This window comes from Mus musculus, chromosome 14 (genome assembly GCF_000001635.26).
Source record: "Mus musculus strain C57BL/6J chromosome 14, GRCm38.p6 C57BL/6J".
Classification (NCBI taxonomy): Eukaryota; Metazoa; Chordata; class Mammalia; order Rodentia; family Muridae; genus Mus; species Mus musculus.
In genome coordinates this window covers 65707868-65730051 of record NC_000080.6, presented here as the reverse complement: position 1 = coordinate 65730051, position 22184 = coordinate 65707868, and the positions used below count along the sequence as shown (strand labels likewise).

At 45.9% G+C, this 22184-nt stretch overlaps 1 protein-coding gene across 2 annotated transcripts in view; it reads right to left on the bottom strand.

Moving 5' to 3' along the window:
* Positions 1-22184, bottom strand: part of Scara5 (scavenger receptor class A, member 5) — a 98424-nt gene that overhangs the window by 34775 nt on the left and 41465 nt on the right. The gene's annotated exons all lie outside the window — the stretch shown is intronic.

Sequence of the window (22184 nt, the reverse complement as noted above, 5' to 3'; positions counted from 1 at the left end):
TCCTTGATGATAATGGACTGAACCTCTGAACCTGTAAGCCAGCCATGATTAAATATTGTTTTTATAAGGCTTGCCTTGGTCATGGTGTCTGTTCACAGCAGTAAAACCCTAACTAAGACACCTAGTTAGTGTTCTGCTGCACAAATATACACATCATGTATTAGGCTGATCCACAGGAAATGGACATTATTTTCCATTGGACAGACATTGGATGTGAACAGTTTTATGGAATTCAATTGTCCCAAGCTGGGCAGTGGGGGTGCACACCTTTAACCCCAGCACTCAGGAGGCAGAGGTAGGCAGATTTCAGCGAGTTCAAGGCCAATGTGGTCTACAGAGTGAGTTCCAGGACACTCAAAGCTATAAAAAAAAGTCTCAAAAGAAAAAAAAAGATATTGATTGTTTTCTCCACTGCCCAGGGCACTTCCTGGCAGAGGTAGAAAGGATGTGAGGGAGGGAGGGGTGGGGCTGGGGGTGGGCACTGTGCAAGGATGCTCTCCAAGTGTGGCAGGGCCTTTGTACTCAGGCACTTACAGAACCTGCAGAAGACTGAGCTGTCAGCGTTCTAGAAGGGAGAGGGGTGTATGAGGCCCCATCTCCCCTGAAGATCTATTGGCAGTTAATGGTTGCCAGAGAAGGGAGATGTTTTCTTCAGTGATAGGTCTCTGGTTAGCTGCCTGCACACCTCTAAATACTGTTCACTGGTGTTCCTGTAAACAACTCTCATTAAACTTACACACACACACACACACACACACCCTGAGAGAAAGAGTGTTTGTGTGTTATGATCCCTTCCACTATAGGAAGTAGGTACCAGCAATGGTCGAAAGTTCTCCTACAGGAGTTAAAGACCTAATAGCCAATGACGACATTAAAAGGTGAGGTCTTTTGGAGGTGACTAGGTCATGAGGGCAGAACTTGTGCATGAAGTCCAAGGAAGCTGTCTACTGTGACCCCCACGGGAGGACACACAAGAGGTACCATCAGTCACTGAATCATTAGGAACTGTATTAAAGGGTTGTAGCATTAGGAAGGTTGAGAACCACTACTTTATGCCTCCCTGAGAGCTGCTTAAAGCAACTCCGTCTGGCAATAGGCAGAACCAGGCTGACAGCTACAGTGCTGAATTTGTGCCTTCTTCCATTCAAGATCTCATCTCTTTCTGCTGCAGCAAGAGCACCCCCAGGCAGGGGAGAGCATGTCAGATCTATTCTTAACCCTTCTCTGCCCTTCTAGATTTGATACATTCCTGCTCAGCAAAACAAGCCACTCTGCCCCTCCCAACATTTCCTCATAGAGAGGTCTTTCCCCTTGTTATGAAAAATCCTAAGATAAGACATCTTCATCACTGGGTTCCATCACATCATCCTGGTGTCTCCTGGGAGCTCATGCAAGCTGGGTGCTGAGGTTTCTAGGGACACATGGGCCTGTAGAGCCTGAAATGGAAACCGGTAGCTTCAATGGGATTGGGGCAGGAAGAACTAGATAATTCTGCTTTGGAAATCTTGAAACCCAGAGCACCAGGAACTTAGTCCAAAGCTTAGTCAAACAAGAAAACTGACAGCATAACTTCTCTTTGAGGACTCTGTGTTAGGAATCGATAAGGAGACAGGAGGAATGTTGTACTGGCTGGTCTCATGTGTCAACTTGACACAGCTGGAGTTATCACAGAGAAAGGAGCCTCCCTTGAGGAAATGCCTCCATGAGATCCAGCTGTGGGGCATTTTCCTCAATTGGTGATCAAGGGTGGGAGGGCCCATTGTGGGTACCATCCCTGGGCTGGTAGTCTTGGGTTCTATAAAAGAGCAAGCTGAGCAAGCCAGGGGAAGCAAGCCAGTAAGAAACATCCCTCCATGGCCTCTGCATCAGCTCCTGCTTCCTGACCTGCTTGAGTTCCTGTCCTGACTTCCTTTGGTGATGAATAGCAATGTGGAAGTGTAAGCTGAATAAACCCTTTCCTCCCCATCTTGCTTCTTGGTCATTATGTTTGTGCAGGAATAGAAACTCTGACTAAGATAGATGTTGGGGGTATTGCTCATATTCAGTATTGCAGAGACATACTTATACACCATGTTGTCAGAAGGAAGCAGGCCATGCCACGCATGAATTGCTAGCTTGGCATCTACATACTGATGGTGGCTTGCTCGTTCTGAGATACCTCTTCACCTCAACCGAGATACTCTTGGAGAAACACAAAGTTGAAACCAGCAGAAGTAACTCGGCACTTCTAGATGACTCAGCATATCTAGAAGTTCTTGAGTCCACACAGCCACAGAATGAGGGAAGGACACAGGGAATGATAAGGAGAGAGGCACAGACACCGCACACCTCAGAGACATGGCTGACCCCTGAGCAGCAGGGCAAGCCTGAGCCCCAGAAGGACTGACTGGCTCTGCTCTGTTTTCTCCCTGTGAGATCCATTGTCTGCTCAGATTGCCAGCCCCGTGAGTTAAGAGAAACGTGAAGATTCGGTGCCTGTCTCTCATTCTGAGGTCTTAAGTATCATGAACGTAATTCTGCCCATGAAAAGGGAAAACAGGAAAACAGGACATGAAAGTTCTGGGACCACATGATAACTCGCTGCTGTACGCCTTCCGTGATGTTCCTGGAATCACACAGCATTGCTGGTGACCCCTTTTGGAGGACGCAAGTCACTTTAGATAAGATTCTGTGGTGTGAGATGTGCAGGTTCTATACCCTAGTCAAAGAGAAAGAGAGAAAGAGCCATGGATAGCAACTCCAGTGTGACCAATTCCAACATGAGGAGAATGTAAATTATTCACAGTCAGAACAAACTGAAGGTAGAGGGGCTGAGGAAGCACTCAGCAGTGCCTTTCATGGGTCAAAGCAATGGGGGAAAGTCTAAGCAGAGCCCCAAGGCCTCACTCAGCCCCACATTGCTTAAAATCTACACTTCCCCTGTTCATTTTCTCAGGACTAGGCTTAGACTCCAGACACTTTGGCTGCCTTCTATACTGTTCTAGTCTCTCAACAGCCACTTACATGTTGAACGAGGGTATGAACAGTCAAAGAGTCTAGCAAAAGGGTAAGTTCCTTTAGTCAGGAGACTTCTGGTGAGGTGACCCAAGTGAGGCATGCTCAGCCCCATCTGCTCTCCACAGCCTCTGGTACTGAACGCCTCCCCCATTCTCCTGATGAAGAAACTGAGGCCAGGAGGTGGAATGACCACTAATGACACGCCTCCTGACTCATGTTCCCGTGGCCACACCATTGCTGCCCTCTGGAAGCTGAACTGAAGAGATGTCCATATAAAGGCAGCTTCCAGGGAAACGAAACAGTGAGCAGCCAGAGGCAGCGTCCACAGGACTGGGAGCTGGAGAGACCACAGACAGTGCTTGACTAAGTGTAAAATCAGTATGTCTGCACGTCCCACCCACATTGGCTGAGGCACTGAGATGGGACAGGTGGAGAACAGAGATCTCAGCACTGTCCCATCAGTCTCTGCTCAGGACACCTCAGAGCTCAGATACACCTCAGTTCCTCAGGGGTAGGAAGGACACCCTGAGGTATGGGGTGTCCTGGTTCTAATGTGACTGTAAGATCCCGGGCTGAAGTCACAGGAGGAATTTAGGGCTGCATTTGCCCAGAGTCCAGAGAGACCTAAGCAACTTTTTTTCTTCTTTCTCCTTCCCAGTCCTGAAGGCCCCAAGCCCTGCCCATATGACCCTTCTTTGGTACCCGCAAGCTTTAGGTCCTTGTCTTTGTCAGGGAATGGCGCTAAGTCTGTGTTTATCTGGAGACATCTGACGAGGACCTTCCCCCATCCCAGGGAGTCCCTCTGGGGCCTCGATCATTGCACAACCAATCTGAACACAAATCCAAATGAGAGGAAGAAGTTCCTCCCCGGGCCCACACCCTCCATCAGTGTTGTTTGCTTCGGTTTCTCATCTCATCCATTTGCATGCCTGGGCTTTACAGTGTCATTTCTGCAGAGTTTTCCACTTACTAGTATAATTATAATTATTTCACAAGAATTTTACCATCTTTCTTTTAGTCTCCTATAATTTTGTTGACTGAAAAGCGTTTCTGGAGGGGACACACAATTTATCCCAGCAGATAATGCAAATATTTCTTCTTTATTCTCCTCCCCGTCCTCCTCCTCCTCTGCCTCCTCTTTCTCCTCTTCCTCTTCCCCCTCTCCCCCTCTTCAGATTTTCATAACAACAAAGTCTCAGAAGTTGAATTAGTAGGTCGAAAGATATATAGACATTTCATAGCTTTTTTTTAAAATCCCATAACCAGATGGAGTAGAATCCAGCAAACTTTAGGGAAGCTGAGGCAGAAGGAGTTGCATGAGTCTGAAGCCAGCCTGGGCTACGTAATAAATTAGAAGCCAGCCTGGGCTACATAGTAAATTAGAAGCCAGCCTGGGCTACATAATAAATTAGAAGCCAGCCTGGGCTACGTAGTAAATTAGAAGCCAGCCTAGGCCACAGAATGAAACCACACTTCCCCCATCTCAAAAGCCAAAACCAAACAAATGAAAAAAAAAAAAAAAAACCAAAACAAAACTCACAGTCAAATGACTTTCCCCAAATTGTGTTAATTCATACTTTGAGCACTGACGTTTAATGGAGTCGGTTTCCACCCCTACTTCACTCTGCATCACCATGTTCTCATTGTTCTTTCCACAGACGGAAAGTGGCACCTTGCTATTAGCCTAAGTCTGTTACAGAAGCAGCCTTTTCTAGGTGATGTTTTTGTCCATTGGAGTGGCCTAGATAGTGTAGGTACCTAGACCAATCAGATCATTGTTTATGAGGTCAAATTTTTGGGGGCCCCTGCTCATGCTGGCCAAGCCTAGAGCAATGTCCTTCCTTTGGGACCCTTTAAGCACAGAGAAGTGAATTATCTCCTTCCAACAGTCCCTGAGTGTTCCCTGCTCATGACCCACCCCTCCCCCTTTAATTCCTTCCAGATGGTTGCTGTCCTCAACAGGGAACAATTCTTCCTTGAGTGTGACTCTCCTAATTCGTGTTTATGCAAACAGCTCATTTATCTCCCTTCCTGGCATATCTACTTTTAATGTGTTTTAATTATTCTTCAACTTTTATACTTTCACAAGTGGGAAAATAAACATAGCCAAACACTAACAACCGGGCTCTCCTGAGTCCTCACTGTGTGCCACACACTCTTCTGATTGTGTGCCTTCCATGCTAATACAAAGAAACTCATGCCCCTGCCATATAAGCCTCATTTATCAACTACATCCTCATGGTCCCAGTGAGGAGACTGTGGCAAACTGAGGGTAAGTCACTCACAAGGTCACAGGGCCACGAGGCAGTGGGGAACTGACTTTGGGCTCTCTCTGGAAGTGTGGCTGCAGAGTCCCCCATATGAACAGCTTTGCTCTCTGATGAAAGGACTGAATGCTGAGAGCACTCAGTGCTGAATAAGTTAGGACGACTGTGAGCTCCCCAGCTTAAACCCAGGCTGGAGCCAGGGGACTTGGTAGAAACCACACAGATATGTAAGTTCAGGTCCCATTGCTGGGTCCTCTTTGATGAATTAGTACCTATGTCTTGACAATCTCTAGTCAGTGTGGGAGTGAATGCTTGCCTCAAGCTGCAGTAAAATCAGCTTCCTAAAGAAGCCTGCTTTTCAGAAACGTTCATTGCGCCACCTGGCCCTCCGTCCACAGTCAGTCCCGAGTCAGCTCCCTGGCCACAGCTGTCCTGTTCATGAATAAACCATCATCTTCAGGCTCAGGCAGGGTGCTCCAGATGTGACCTGACCGGCGAGTTATTTCCTCAGCATAGCAAGAGTGCACTGGTAACAGTGAAGCATGTGTGTGCATTTGCATCATGAGTGTATGTGTGTCGCAAGAAGGCTCTCCAAGCCACTGGATGTTTAGTGACATGAATGTTGGGAATTGTTAATCCCTTTCTCTCTCTCTCTCTCTCTCTCTCTCTCTCTCTCTCTCTCTCTCTCTCTCCCCTTCTCTTTCTCTTTGTAAGAGGATATGCTCATCTGTGCGTGTGTATGTACGTGTACATGTGTATGTACGTGTATGTGCACACTCATGTGTGTGTGTATGTGTGTGCATACATGCACCCACACACACATGTAGGCCAGAGCTCAGCCTCAAGTGTTGCTCCTCGAACGCCATCCAACTTGTTGTTTTGTTTGTTTTGTTTTGTTTTGCTTTTCAAGACAGAGTTTCTCTGTGTACCCCTGGCTGTCCTGGAACTCACTCTGTAGACCAAGCTGGCCTCGAACTCAGAAATCCGCCTGCCTCTGCCTCTCAAGTGCTGGGATTAAAGGCGTGCGCCGCCACCACCACCCAGCCCAACTTGTTTTTTGAGACAGTCTCTCTCTGGTCTTGCCAGTGTGGTTAGGTTGGCTGATCAGTGAGCTCCAGGAATCCTTCTACCTCTACTTTCTCAGCACGGGGATTATAAATATGCACCAACATGCCCCCATTTTTATGCAGTCGTTAGGGGTTAAACTCAGGTCTTCATGTCTGCAGGCCAAGTACTTTGCCAAGACAGCCACTGCTCCGGCCCCGCATCCTATGCATTTGTGAGGGACTACACATCTATTAGGCTTCATTTTTAACCCACCTTCCCTTCAGACGTGCGAGGATACATTTATACTGTTCATACTCTTCTTTATCTGAGCTGGGATGCCAAGAGATTGTCTGACGCATAAAACAACGAGGCACTCGGGTCATTTGCCCCTTCCTCATGCTCTCCTCTGAATCTGCTGCCAGGGTAGTCAGTCACATGCCAAATCCAAGCAGGAGGAAAGGAAGGGAAAGAGTAGTTATCACTATCTACTGTCTGGCCAACAGTCCTGGCTTTTAGAAGTTGCTCTCTGGCCCTTCCCAGCAAGCTTGGGAAGTAGGGATGGCCACATCCACTTCTAGGTGAAGCAGCTCTGACAGGTGGTAAGGTGTGTGGGCAGGCTTAGCTGCTGGGCAGAGAAGGCCCTGGAACCACAGCTGTCACCCACTGAACAAAGCTGCATGGAGCATCCTCTCCCACTGGAGGAATGCACTTGCCAAGTGTCCTTCAGTCCCAGACAGTGTCACTGTTCACTGCTGGGAAAATCTAAACACAGGCCTCCCAGTCACTAAGCTCAAGGCCACCCTGTTAGTAGGAGTGAGTTGTAAGCCTAAACTCCTACCAAGGTCCCAACGGCTAACTCTGCTATCTTCAGGCTAGTGACGCAGAAGGCAGGCAGGGATCAGAACTCACAGAACATTATATTCAGAGCAGGGTGTGGGAGAGGATAGGGCTGAAAGATAATGGCAAAACCAGCACATTCGCAGAAGCATCAGGAATGAAGGGCATGCTTTTCAGACAGGCCATGGCACGGGACTGTTACTTGAGGTCACAGTGAGTGATGTGAATGAAAAATTTCATTTTAAATCAGAGATCGGAGCCAGGGTAGCTGGGTCGGGCACTTGCTGTGCAAGCACGAGAGCTTGTGCAATGCCTGTGTAAAAAGTCTGAGCATGGTAGCATGGATCTGCAGGCCCGGCCCTGGTGAGGTGGAGACAGGGGAATCCCGGGGCTCACTGCCGACCCAGCCTATTCAGCCAATTCTATGCCAGTGTGAGAGACCTTGCCTCCAAAAGCAAGGCGGAGAACACCCGAGGAATTGACCTCATGGCTGACCACTGGTTTCTACATGCATTCTCACACATGTGCACGCATGCCCACACACTCCCACACACGTACACAAGAGCAGAGCCTAATATCCTTCCAGCACTTGTGATGGGGAGACTATCACAGAGCTTCGATGTGGATTGTATTGCCAGCCTTGCTAGTGTCTCCTGGTATCCTTCCTTCGTGTTCCACCAGAGCTAACACACAGGACCCACGCTTTGCATTTAGGCCTGCCAAGACTTCTTTCTGCAAGTGGACATCAATTTATCTCTCAGCTTGTGTTTTCCCAGTGAAGGACCATGGGATGAACGAATCTGGTCTGTTGCCTTGCTGATGTGTCGCATCTTCCCCTCAGCACCAGGATGCAGTCTTACCCTCTGACCTCCACCTATCACGTCCTCTTTGTCCATGGCAGGAACAATCAGGGTGGGCTCCAGCACCTGTGCTGGGTCCAGAAAGGAGTCCAGGTGATTAGGAAGGCTCCCACTGCCCAGTGTGTCCCCATGCCCAAGGTCACACAGCAGTGAACAGCAAATATAAAATCCTGGCAGCTCCCTCCACCCCACCCCGTTCGCAGGACAAAGGGCCTTCATTTTTGCTTGTATTTGGCCTTCAGATGCTGTGGGCGGGACCCAAACTCAGCACTGTTGCTCTGGAGATAGCAAGTCTGATTAAGCTGGTCCTGGGAATGAGGGGGCATGATGGAAGTCAGTTTCACTGCCAAGGAGAAGACAACAGCCTGGAAAGTGTACACTGGAGGTTGGAAGTCTGGGTTCATGATGCTCCCAAAGCTAGGTTTCTCCTAAGGCCTTCCATGGGGCAGGACACTCACATTCCTGTATTCCTGGTGTCTCCTTCTAAAACCATGGGACCATGTCCCACCCGTATGACCTCCTTAAGTCCCCCCCCCCCCCCCAGTCCACAGCTGAGTTCTAGAGTATCCCCAGTGACCTGGAGACACACAGACGCATGGGGTCTGTGCTTCTGTTCTCCTCTCTGTAGTCAGAGAGTGTTCTTCCTATCAGCAGATGGAACTCACACTCCCAAGATGGTAGACAGTGAGAAAGTGAGATTAGGGCAGATTCCTAACAGTGTGGACACACTCTCTAGTCTAGCTTGTATTAGTATAATGCATGGGAAGTAATTCAGTGCTCTCTCCTCTCTCCTCTCTCTCTCTCTCTCTCTCTCTCTCTCTCTCTCTCTCCCCCCCATACCCCATGTGTGTGTGTGTGTGTGTGTGTGTGTGTGTGTGTGTGCGCGCGTGTGCGTGTGTGCACACGTGCCTGTGCATACATAAACAAGCAGGTACAAATATCTATGGAGGCCAGAAGAAGATGCTGGGTTCCTTGGAGCTGCAGTTAGGGTAGGGAAGGAGGGAAGGAGAAGAGAAGAGCTAGGAGTCTAGCATGGACTCTAATGTGTTCTTTTGATGCTGAGGGAGCCTGGAGGCCAGCGTGAGCCTAGCATGCCAATAAGCACCATAGGTGATAAAGGAAATGGCTTCTTTGGGTAGAGAAGAACTGACTTCCCAAATTCCCGAGGAATTCTGGCTTTTGTTTAACCACCAGACTTTCGGACACAGAGTTTCCTTTGGACCTGGCAATTGTGAGCTGCCCAGTTTGGGTGCTAGGAACCAAGTTAGGATCCTCTAAGAGCAGTGTGTGCTCTTAACTGCTGAACCATCTCTCCAGCCTCTTGGCTGGGTTTATTTTTTCACAGTAAAAAAAAAAAAAATGTCTACACCATTTGACCTACTAATCCAACTTCTGGGAACTTACTGTTAGGAAAAAAAATTTCAAAAGATGGGGAAAGGTTTCTATGTTTATTTACCAAGTTTGAACAGGAGATTCACCAGGAAGAGACTGGGTCAGTTACAATGTGTCCCAGTGCTGTTGCAAAATATGTCTTTGTTCTTCATCCCCCACCCCACATTTCCTGGCACAGGACTGCTAACTACCTCAGAATCTGTACTATAATATCGGAAATGTCTCCTGGTATGCTAATGGAAGAGATGATGGTTGCCAGTCCCCAAGGACTTCAGGAATGGTATCTGGACACTAGGAAAACCAAGAGACAGTTGGGGACAGTTGGGATTTTTCAGTCCTAACACCATCACCACCCCCTCCCCTGCTACCAACCTTCAGAAAGGGAGGAGGAGCTAAAGACTGAGTGCCTACCACTGGCCAATGATGTAGTCAACCATGGCTACATAAGGAACCTTCCAAATCCTGGAAGACTGGGATAGCTAGAGGATGGCAGGCAAACCAAGGAACTGGGGTGTTCGTTCCTAGCACCCACACTGGGCAGCTCACAACTGTCAGGTTCAAAGAAAACTGCCTGCCGTGTCCCATGCACATCTTAGGATGCCCTTTATGATAAATCCTTAAGCCTAAGTGCTTCCCTGAATTCTCTAGCAAATGCACCAAACCCAATAGCAGGCTTCTGGAAATGCCGATGTGTAGCTCACCAAGCAGAAACACAGGTCCAACAAACCTGAGCCTGCAGCTGGCAGTGGAGGTGACTGAGTCCTGGAGACAGGGCCCTCAGCCTGCGGGGACTGACGCTACCTTTGAGTAGATAGTCAGACGTAAGTTAGAAGACACACAATTGACATCTTGGCAGAACCTCTTGCTTGCTTGGTGTACGAGGAGAAAGACTCACTCTCTGGCGCCATGTGCCGTTTTCTCCTCTGACTTTTGACTGAGAACCCAGAGAGGAGAGTTTGCTTTTTGTCTCGGGATCCCCCTTGTGGGAGTCTTTTTAGTCGTTAAAATTATAAATGACCAGGAGAACGGTAAAGTTCTCATGAAATCATTATACAAATAATATTAGGTGGAATGGCTTCCCAGAAGTGACTTTGCCCAGCCTAGATGTACAAATGGGTGGATCTGAAGCAAAGCAACTGATTTGATGGAGGGTGTGGGCTTAGGGAGGTTTCTTTTTTCTCTTAATTTGGATTTGTGGTCAAATTAGTTGGGCAATGATCAAGGACCCACAGAGGCCGCAGGGAAGCTGATTGTCAATTGTTCCTACAGGAGCACAGTCTCATCCCACTTCCTGTTCTGAAAGCAGCACTCAGAGCTGGCAGGTTCTGAGGAGGGCAGGGCCTGAGGCTTCCAAGGGCCTAGGGACCAGTGGGTTGTGGATGAAGGAGAAAAAGGGAAGGAGATGCTTATCCTGATGGCTTCCCTGTAGGAAAATATGGCCTTAAACCACTCCTGATGACTTCAAACAAAGGTTTGGAACTCTTTCTCCTGCTCACTCCTAATTACAATGTCAGAACCAGGACACCCATACCTCAGGGTGTCCTTCCTACCCCTGAGGAACTGAGGTGTATCTGAGCTCTGAGGTGTCCTGAGCAGAGACTGATGGGACAGTGTTGGGATCTCTGTTCTCCACCTGCCCCATCTCAGTGCCTCAGCCAATGTGGGTGGGACGTGCAGACATACTGATTTTACACTTAGTCAAGCACTGTCTGTGGTCTCTCCAGCTCCCAGTCCTGTGGACGCTGCCTCTGGCTCCTCACTGTTTCGTTTCCCTGGAAGCTGCCTTTATATGGACACCTCTTCAGTTCAGCTTCCAGAGGGCAGCAATGGTGTGGCCATGGGAACACAGGAGGCATGTCACTAGTGGTCATTCCACCTCCTGGCCTCAGTTTCTTCATCAGGAGAATGGGGGAGATGTTCAGTACTAGTGGCTGTGGAGACCCATTCAGTGGCTGGGCTCTGCAGAGAGCAGATGGGGCTGAGCATGCCTGGCTTGGGCCACCTCACCAGAAGTCTGACCAGAATAAAGGGGATAATCCTTCCATCACACTCTACCCTACTTGTCTGCACCTCGAAAAGTTACCTCAGATCTGCTCATGGTCTACAAATAAGTCCAGTCCCTGGCACATTGTTGGCACACAGGCTGGATAGGGTCCATCAGCCAGTCACAACCATCCCATATTAGGATGTCCTATCAGAACTTCAAAGGAGGCCAGTCCCACCAATGTGTTTGTTATTGTCCCCAGAGGCCAGACTGGATACATTGTGTATACTGTGTCCTGGCAGAAAGTTGCCTGATCCTGATCCAAGCACACAGTGTCTCTAATCGTTTTTGCTGATTACCGTGAAAATGAGATCCAAGATGAATTATAAACCCAAAAGACTCCTAAGGAGGAGATTAGTCCTGGCTTCCCATTTTGGAGGCCGGAGTGTCTGAAATCATGGCCAGCCACTCCAAATAACCCCGAGAGTTTTCACTTAGGCTCATGTACCTGATAGGAAAAGGACTGACTCTTTCCAAGTGCAAGTCAAGACTGCTTTGACCAGCATGATGCTTGACACAGAGCCTTGAACTTCACCGGCAATGAACAAACAGTTGTCAAAAGTGTCAGCAAATGATTGAAAAGGAAGGGTGTCGTGAAACACACGTGTCCTCAGCTCTTCCTGGGAAAAGACGGACTTGGTTTGGCTGTTTTGGCAGGTGTGACTTCTGCCCTAAGCAGTCCAAGTCCCCCAATATCCTGCCTATTGTTTCTCAACCCAGCTCTCCTCCACATCTCTAGCTCCCTGCATCCAGCCCATCTGGCATCTCAGAAACATGAGGAACAACTTTTAAATTATACTTTCATGCCCTCGATCCCTGGGAGACCCTGATGGAAGGAGGCAGGAGCCAGTCGATTATGCTTTCTTGGAAGAGACAGCTTGAGGCTCTTGTGACCAGCTCCTTAGTTAGCAGAAAAGGGCAGAGTCCCAAATGGAGACCAACTCAAAGCCATGTGCTGACCTTGGCTTTCTCTATTTCCTGGCTTTATTCTCTCTATCTCCCACCACTGCTCACACTTCAACACCAGCTACTAGGCCTCCACCTTGCACTCTGGTCCCACAGAAATCCCAGGCCAAAATACGAAGCATGCCTTCCCCAACCACAACAATACAGCAACTCAAATCCCATCTTCCTTGTCTTTTAGCTTCTTCACCTCTTGACTCCCCACAGTCTTGAGAAACCACATATGAGTTTTGGGTTTAGACTGTAGGTTCACACACGTTTTAAGTCTCTGATCCAAAAAATGTGAAGTAGCTACTCACTATATGAGTCTTAAAGCTGGTGACCTAAAACATGAGTTCTCCTACCAGGACAGTAGGGGAGAAACCTAGATGCAAAGGGAGACCTTATTGAGGATGGAGAGAATGCTCAATGGTTAACAGCACTGGCCATTCTATAGAAGGCATGAGTTGGACTCCCAGCACTCACATGGCTGCTCACATCTGTCTGTAAGTCCAGGCCCAGGGGATCTAAGACCATCTTCTGGTCTCCAGGGACACTGTATACATATGGTCCACAGAAATACATGCAAATAAAATACCTGTGCACATAAAATTAAATTAAAATGTGAAAACACTTAAAAAGTAAGAACTTAGCCATAAACTCTGCTTGAAAAGGCAAAGCTCAGCATGAAGATTCTCTGAGGAAGCCACACACGGAGTGGACATTCTTCATATATGTTCGAGGAGAGGTGCGGCTAAAATGCTCCTGTCAGCAATGAGGAGAATGTACCAGAGGGAAATGGGAGCCTGAGGAGGCTCAGGAAGCTGTGGTCCTGATGAGAGAGCAAAAGTACCTGACCCAGAGGGCTGTGGTTTGAAGTGTTCCTCCAGAACTCATATGATAAAGACTTGCTTGGACCCTAGCCTATGGTGCTAACTGGGAGATGGTAGAACTGTCATGAAGCAGGGTCTGGTGGAAGGAAGTTAGGTCAGGGAGGATGCATCCTTAAGGAAGCCTGCCTCCTGGTCACTAATGAAGTCAGTAAGTTTGTTTTGACTGTAGAGTAATCCTGCTTTGACATCCCCACAACAATGGCTTGTTAACACAGGATGGTAAGCCAAATAAGCCCTTTGTCCTCTCAGTTGCTTTTTGTTGGGATATTTTTGTCACAGTAGCAGAACTGAAACTAGAACACATCCCAGCAGCCTCATTTAAACTCCATCACCTCTCTAAAGAGGTCTTCATGTGAATCAGTTTCGGGTAACTGGACGTCAGGATTACACCACATCACTTTTAGAGGGCAAAATTCAACCTCCAGAAGGTAGCTAAGTGAGGTCCCTTACACGTGGTTTTTGTTTGAAGATTAACTGGAAAAATTCCCAGTTCCCATGTTCATGAGATTAGGCAAATCGACCCAGGGTACTCAGAAGGCTCTACAGCAGCAATTCTCAACCTGTGGGTTGACTCCTTTGAGGGCTGAACAGCCCCTGTCACAGGGATCGCGTAAGACCATCAGAAAACACGGATATTTACATTCCAATTCATAACAGTAGCAAAATTACAGCAACAAAAATGACTTTATAGTTGGGCGTCACCACAACATGAGGAACTGTATTAAAGGGTCACAGCACTAGGAAGGGTGAGAATCACTCACTGCTCTTCAGGAGAGCCACTCTGAGTCTTTTGGGACCTGGTGGCCTGGAACTCCCAGAACCAAGCCAACCATTTGCCCCCCTTGGGCTCGTGCTTGTGTGATCTGATAGCAGTTCAGACATGTACAAATCTCCCGGTGGGCACAACAGTGTGAATGTGCTTCACACTACCGACTTTACTAGAGCATGATTAAGAGACTCAGTGTAGTGGCATGAGATTGTACCATAATTTATAAAACAAAACAAAACCTCCTGTGAGCAACCTTCTCTATAAGGCAACACATGCTACAGGTGCTTTTTGTGGTTGTTTCAATGACTGGCTAATAGAATGCTTACTATAGATATAACGAGATTAAAAACATCGTCAGGCAAGTTTGGAGCCGGTTTTCAATCGCATGCAGAATGCAGACTGCACCGTAGAGAATAGTGACTTGCTTACTGGTATCTCAACATTGCATTTAAGGAAAAAAAAAATATTCCCAGTTGGCTTGCTAGAAAATAAAGGCCCCACCCACAGTGATGTAATACACAGAGAGAGAGACGTGAATGCGGATTGCTCTTGCAGAGCCCAGCACTGATCTTATCTCCAGAGATTTCATTACCATTTGAGAAGTTCAGGATGGAAATAAACCCTGACAAGCTGGAGTTCACGTATTTCCCAGCCCCTTTACATAAACGTAGCACCCACCCATCGTAAAACAGCAACTCCCTTCTGGAATTTCATTTCATCACTGAGCTAGCAAGATGATCATCTACACATTCTAAAAAACAAACACGTGCTTTAAACCGTATTAGGTATTTTATGTTATACTCATTTCCCCTCCATTAAATTTACTCTTTGAGAATTTCAAGCAGTATTTTTATTATATTCTTTCCCATTCCCCCTACTCTTCCCAGCTCTTCCCCCACAATCCATCCAACTTCGTGTTCTTTCTCTTTCCTGAGGGAAAAAATCCACTAGAAAACGTGGAGTCTGATTGGTGCTGACCTTCTATTCCTGAGCACAGCGTCTGCCCTCGAGTGTGGTTCATCTACCCAGTATCTCTCCACTCAAGAAAAAGACGTTTTTTTCTCTTCTAGCAGCTATAATTTGTAAAGCTTCTTGGCTAGGGGTGGGACTTTGTGCCCACTTCCCCTCCTTCATGCTGGGATTTTTGTCTGGTTTGATCTTTGTCTGGGTGAGCCTTCAGGCCTGAGGACTCCAAGGTTTCTCACTCTCTGCACACTGTCCCAGTTGTGGATCTCTGCATTAACTGCCATCTACTGCAAGAAGAAGCATCTCTCATGAGAGTTAAATGCTACAGTGATCTGCAAATTTCCTTTTTCTTTCTTTTTTTTTTGGTTTAGATTTATTTCTTTATTTCTTTTCTTTCTTTTTTTTTTAGTTTAGATTTATTTCTTTTATATATAAGTACCCTGTAGCTGTCTTTACACACACCAGACAAGGGCATCAGATCTCATTACAGATGGTTGTGAGTCACCATGTAGTTGCTGGGATTTCAACTTAGGACCTCTGGAAGAGCAGTTAGTGCTTTTAACTGCTGAGCCATCTCTCCAGCCCCCAAAGTTTCTTTTTCTTAACAGCTGAATAATATTCTATTATGTAAATGTACCATACTTTCATTATTCATTTCAGTTGATAAATATCTTAACTGTTCCCAGAGTCTGTCTGTTATGAAGAGAGGAGCAAAGAACATGGATGAGCAAGCGCCTCTGTGGTAGGATGTAGAGCCATTGGGGTATATCCCCAAGAGTGATGTGGTGGATCATTCCCAGCCTCCCAGAGGGTCACCATAGTGATTTTCATAGTGGTTGTACCAGTTTTTAACTCCCCTAGCAATGACTGAGCAGTCTCCTTTCCCCACATCCTTGCCAGCATGTGTTGTCATTTATGTTATTGATTTTAGCTATTTTGACTGCTGTAAGATGAAATTTCTAAGCAGTTTTGATTTGCATGTTCCTAATGGCTAAGGATGCTGACTATTATTTAAATGTTTCTCAGACATTTGTGTCTCATCTTCTGAGCACTCTTGTTTAAACTCCATTTAAAATTAGGTTATTTGTTTTCTTGAGGTTTTGATTTCTTTGTATATCTACAATACTAACTCTATCTGATATATAATTGGTCAATATTTTTCCACATTCTGTAGGTTTCCTCTTTGCTCAAATGATAGTGTCCTTTACCATACAGAAGTTTTTGTTTTGTTTTTAAGCTCCATGAGGTACTGCCTATTGTTAGTCTTAATGCCTGTGTTATCAGTGCCAGTAGCTCAACCCTATTGCCTATTTTCTTTGTGTCAGATTCAGGGTATCTTACATTGAGGTCCTTGATCCATTTGGAGTTGAGTTTTGTGCAGGTGATGGGCATGGGTCTATTTGGATTCTTTACACTCAACTATCCAGTTTGACCCCACCCCTTGTTGAAGGAGGTGTCCTTTCTCCTGTGTGCACTTTTGGCTTGACATCATTTTAAAATTTACTGCAGAGATACAACAGTTGGGCTCTGAATAATTCTTCAGAAGGAATGCTTTCATTTATTCTTCATTTAAACTGGTAGACAAGTGATAGCTGGGCAGTTTTTCACATTCATTTGTAAGTTACATCGATGTACATGTATGTGTGTGTGTGTGTGTGTGTGTGTGTGTGTGTGTGTGTGTGTGTGTGTGCTTGTGAGTACAGGTGATCCAGAAGCCAGAGAGGGCACCAGATCTTCTTGAGTGAGGCTGGAGGCAAGTGTGAGTCACCTGTTTGGAGCGTTAGACACCAAACCAGGGTCCTCTGCAGAGGCAATGCGCACCCTTAGCTGCTGAGCCATTTCTTTAGTCTGATTTTTTTATAACAGGCCTCAGGGATAGGTAATGTGTGAAAATTAGGATCTGGCAAGATACTCCAATCATTGGGAAAATGAAATTAAATGTGAGAGAACAGAGACTTTTTCTGCTCCATTTCCTCATTGCTGTATCCTGTCTTCTTGCCCCATGAAAAGCTGTGTCTATAGTCGGATGCTGAGGAGATGCAGGCTCCAAAGAGAGTTTCAGTGTAGGTGGCTGTGGACAGAGGTGGAGTCTAAGCTCACATTAGCAGGGACAGTTTGTCTCTTGACCCAGCATCATGCTTCCAACCCCCAAGCTAGTGGGTATACTCTGCCTTTTCTCACCTACCAGTGGAGTCTCCTCTTTCTGCCCTTTCATTATTATTATTATCTATATCTATCCATATATCCATATATGAACATATGTGTACACTCTGTGTGTGTGTGTGTGTGTGTGTGTGTGTGTGTGTAAGGTTAGAGGACAGAGGTCATGTTGGGTGTCTTCCTCAGTTGCTCTCCATCTTATGTTTTAAGGTAGAGTCATCTACTGATTCCATTCAATTGACTGACCAGTGTGTGGCAGGACTAATCCTGTGCCCAGCTCCCCAGTGTTGGGGGTTACAGGTCTATGTTGCCATGATGGGTGTACAGATGGGATGAGGAACGTAGTGGTCTATCCTCTTGACTGGGGTGGACAAGAAAGGGAGTTAACACTAATGTGTGTCTATTCACAGCCAGGCAGAGAGCCTCGGCTCCTTGTGCCCTGGTCTAATTTACATACACAGTTTAGGAAGGTTGACTGGCTTGTTCAAAATAATTTCACTCAAGAACAGCCAATGCAGAGTTTAAACCAATCTGTCTACCTCATTCTGTCTCACTTCCATGAAAGGTCCATCGCTCCTGCTCTAGCAGGAACCCACTGAGGCTGAGCAAGTCTCCTCCTGTGTTTCCCTGGGATGATGCTTCCTAGCCTCCATTCCACACGGCTGGGATCTGAAATCATCAAGGGCAGCCAGCGTGCTCCCCCATTCTGTCTTTTTGGACAATTTGTTCTGTAAGTGCTTGTTTTCAAACAGCTCAACATCTCTTCCCCAGGGGGGACACACTGCTTTTCATTTGAGCAATGTTGGCTAGTTTTCTCAGATCCATGTTTCTTCACTTGTTGAGACTGTCATAAAGTATTTTAAGGAGGCTAAAAATTATCCTCACTAATAAGCATGAAAGGAATCTGAGACAGACTTGCCAGGACTCTAGGCATTTATTGAGATTTCTTTCTCCAAACTTGAGGTTTGGCTCCTTTGATTTCTCTCATCTCTGCTTTCCAAAATGTGGACCGAGAAGACAATACAATTCTGGACACTTCGAGCTGAGAGTGACCTTAATTTACTCCTCACTTTCAGATGAAGAAATTGGGACTGGAAAAGATGGTGTGACATGTTTTGGATCACTAATATCGCTGGTGATGCAATCAAGACTCATGCATATACTTCTGCAGACAGCTTATGTCTTATTCTTTTATACCACACTGCTGCCAAGGAAACCAACCATCCATCCATCCTCTACCTGCCCATTTATTCATCCATCCATTTATTCATACATCTGCTATGTATTACCCACCTACCCATCTGTCTGTCCATCCATCCATCCACTCATCCTTCCTTCCTTCCATAATTATTTATCCATCTACCCAGTAATCTAACCACCTCATCATTCATTCATCTATCACCTACCCGCCTATCCACCCACTTATACATGTGTGCACTCATCCTTCCATTCATCTATCATCTATCCTTCCACCATTCACCTACCCACCATCCATCATCTATCTACCCATCCGTGCATTCATTCGTCTACCATGTACTGACCTACCCATTAGCGATACGTGCATACATCTACCCAATCATATTCATTCACCCGAATTTGTACTGATTGTAATACAAAGAACATTTCTATATAGTCAGAATCATTCTGATTAAAACCATTAACACAAATAATTATTTGGGAACACTGATTGGTCCCCAGAGTATTTGGCATTATAAAGTCAGTGGTATAGATCTGGTATTACAATAAATATTTAGTGTTGCAAAAGGCTTGTATGGAACCTTGCCAGAGATGATCATCAGTCACAGTGTGGTATTAGATGGATCCAGACCCTTTCTGAACCACAGAGAACAATTTTGATGACAACATTTAACACATTGTAATAAGAACCAACTACATTCAACTACATTCATGTCGTGTTTAGAGTTTTTCAAACTCTGGCAGCTTTGTGTGCAGTGCAGAAGGTTGCATTGAGAAATTGGGTCTGGAATGTTAGAGTTGGAGGAGCTTAGATATAGCTAAGTTAGAAAGAAAAGGGATCACTAATTTGTAATCTAAACGTCCAGGTTCAAATCCGGTCTGCCATAAACCTGCTACATACTCTGCAGCAAAGGTCTCTGTCCTTCTGTGTATCTCATTTTTCATATAAACGTGACACTCTCAACATCTGCTCCAGAGAGTTGTGTGAAGACTCAAGAAAAGAACGAGCTCTAGGTGAATACCTACTATGAGCCAGACTGTGGTTTTTTTTTTAAAGATTTATTTATTTATTATATGTAAGTACACTGTAGCTGTCCTCAGATACTCCAGAAGAGGGCATCAGATTTCATTACGGATGGTTGTGAGCCACCATGTGGTTGCTGGGATTTGAACTCGGGACCTTCGGAAGAACAGTCGGCACTCTTAACCACTGAGCCATCTCACCAGCCCCGACTGTGGTTTTTTTAATGTAGATTTTCTTCCACTCAAGGAAATCAAATATGAGGGAAGAAGATTTGGCATGTATTACAAAGTCCAGCTAAAATCCAGGCTATGGCTACAGTTCCCATCTACATCCTTTGATGCACCCTGACTGCATCCTGATGCTTCCCCTTTCTTCGACGACTATCAGACTTGTTAATATTAGTGTTCCAATGCAGAGCAAAGGACATTTGGTCAGCATTCAATAGCCACTCATATCAGATAAGAACTGAGGCCAAGGAACAGAAATGATATTCCCACTACTGGGGTGTGACAACCAGGCCCTGAGGTGAAATCCAGGCACTCTAAGTTAGGATGAATATTTCCCTGGCCATGGTCTCAGGCCTGTGACTTTTAAAAACCGGGACACACAGCTCTTTACCCTGCTCACCCTTGTGGCCATAAGCCTAGTTCTCCCTGGGGTTTAATGATCACTTGATGCTTTCCAAAGAGGTCTAGACCACTGTATTCTCCTTTCACCCACTCCTGCTAAAGCCATCACACCCCAAACTGCTCTTGTCCTAGTGCATGCATCCACCCACCAAACCATCCACCCATCTACCCATCTATCAATATATCCATCCATCCATCTATCCATCCACCTATCTTCCTATCTATCTAAGCATCTCATCTGCCGATCTATCCATGCAACCATCCACCCATCTACCAATCTACTCATCCACCCATCTACCCATCTACCATTCTATCCATCCATCTACACATCCATCCATCTATCCACACATCCATCCATCTGTACATCTAGCCAACCATCACTCAGTTACCTACCCATCATCCATATATTTGCCCATCACCTACACATTCACTCATGTGTGCATGAATCCATCCATCTTTCTACCCATTCATCTATTGTTTAACTACCTAGCCATCTATCAACCTAGCACTTATCTAATTACAAGAGGAAAAATGTTGAGATAGGCTAAGGTTGAAACACAGACACATTTTTTAAATTATTATTATTTTTTTTTTTTGAGACGGGGTTACTCTGTATAGCCCTGGCTGTCCTGGAACTCACTTTGTAGACCAGGCTGGCCTCGAACTCAGAAATCCGCCTGCCTCTGCCTCCCAAGTGCTGGGATTAAAGGTGCGCGCCACCACTGCTTGGCCACAGACACACTTAAAATGTTAGAAAATTACCTACAAGCTAAGAGTTCAAGTGGTCACAACGTGAAACATAAATGAGTAATTTTACAATCTCTGTTGATTCTATTTGGTAATCACAGTTGTGACTGGAGTCAGGGATGTGCTCACCCCCCCCCCCTTGTCTTCTACATAACTTTGCTACTTCTAGACCCACAAATGATATTCCTTGGCCACGGGTACTCAACTTCTCCCCCTGCTTTAGCTCTTGGATCACATGGGATTCCTAAAGAATTTTGCTAATGTGGCCCTTTCCTGTGCTTTTGGAACACACCTGGAGTTGTGCTGCCTTGAGTGGGTAGGCGAGAAGGAACAGCATCTCCTTAGCTGCCACCCAGAATGTCTTCATACTCCTTAACACTCAGGCCTACCTTGTCATCTCACTCTTAGATACGACTTAACCAACCTTGCAAAGACTATGAAAGCCACATAGCATGAACTCTGCCCACTGTACACCTTACAGTGTCTGCGTTCACGTGATTTCCATGAGGATCCGAATAAGAAGGGTCCCTCTTCACTTCTCCAAGTGACTTCATTATACATATGCAAACATTTTAATTAAAAAAAAAACAACCTGAAATTCTGGTTCAAGTATTTCAGATAAGAGATATTCAACCTGGAAGTTATTTGGGCAAAAAATTATCAGTGGATACTAATATCATTAAGAGAAGAATTATTGGGAAGTCATGCATATTTACACAGTATATCAGAGGATCTCTCAACAGATTGCTTATTTGTGTATGTGTGCACAGGTGTATATGTGTGCATATGTGTGTATGTGTAAGCCAAAAGTTAACCCTAGGTCTTGCTCCACTCACCTTGCTTTGGAGACAAGGTGCCATCTTGATTAGGCTAGACTGGTCAGCCAGTGAGCTCCAGGAATCTACCTATCTCTGTCTCCATGGCGCTGGGATTACAAGTAAAAGCTACTAAGCCTAGCTTTTAAAGTTGATGCTGGGGCTGCAACTTGTGTTCTCATGATAATACAGCAAGTCACTCACCAGCTGAGCTCTTTCCCCTGATTCAGATTGATTCCTAATAATAATTGAAGAAGTCTTGACAGTGGATAAATCTAGATAGTGCCATTTTAAAGAAGGATTAGATTTATTGCCACTCATGAAATTGGTATAATCTGCTTCCTGGACAGGATGTAGTGAGAATGCCAATAGTGTCTATCCCACATCTGTCATGGGGAAACCCAGCAAACCCACGTTGTTGTAGACGACTATGCCCAGCAACTGGCCTATCTTTAAAACAAACAAACAAACAAACAAACAACGATGCAGTGTCATGCAATACAGTAAGGGTCCAGGAGCAATTCAAGATGGCAGAGCAATGAGACATGATACCTACATATATGACCCTAGCCTGGATGGTGCCCCAGAATCAAAATAA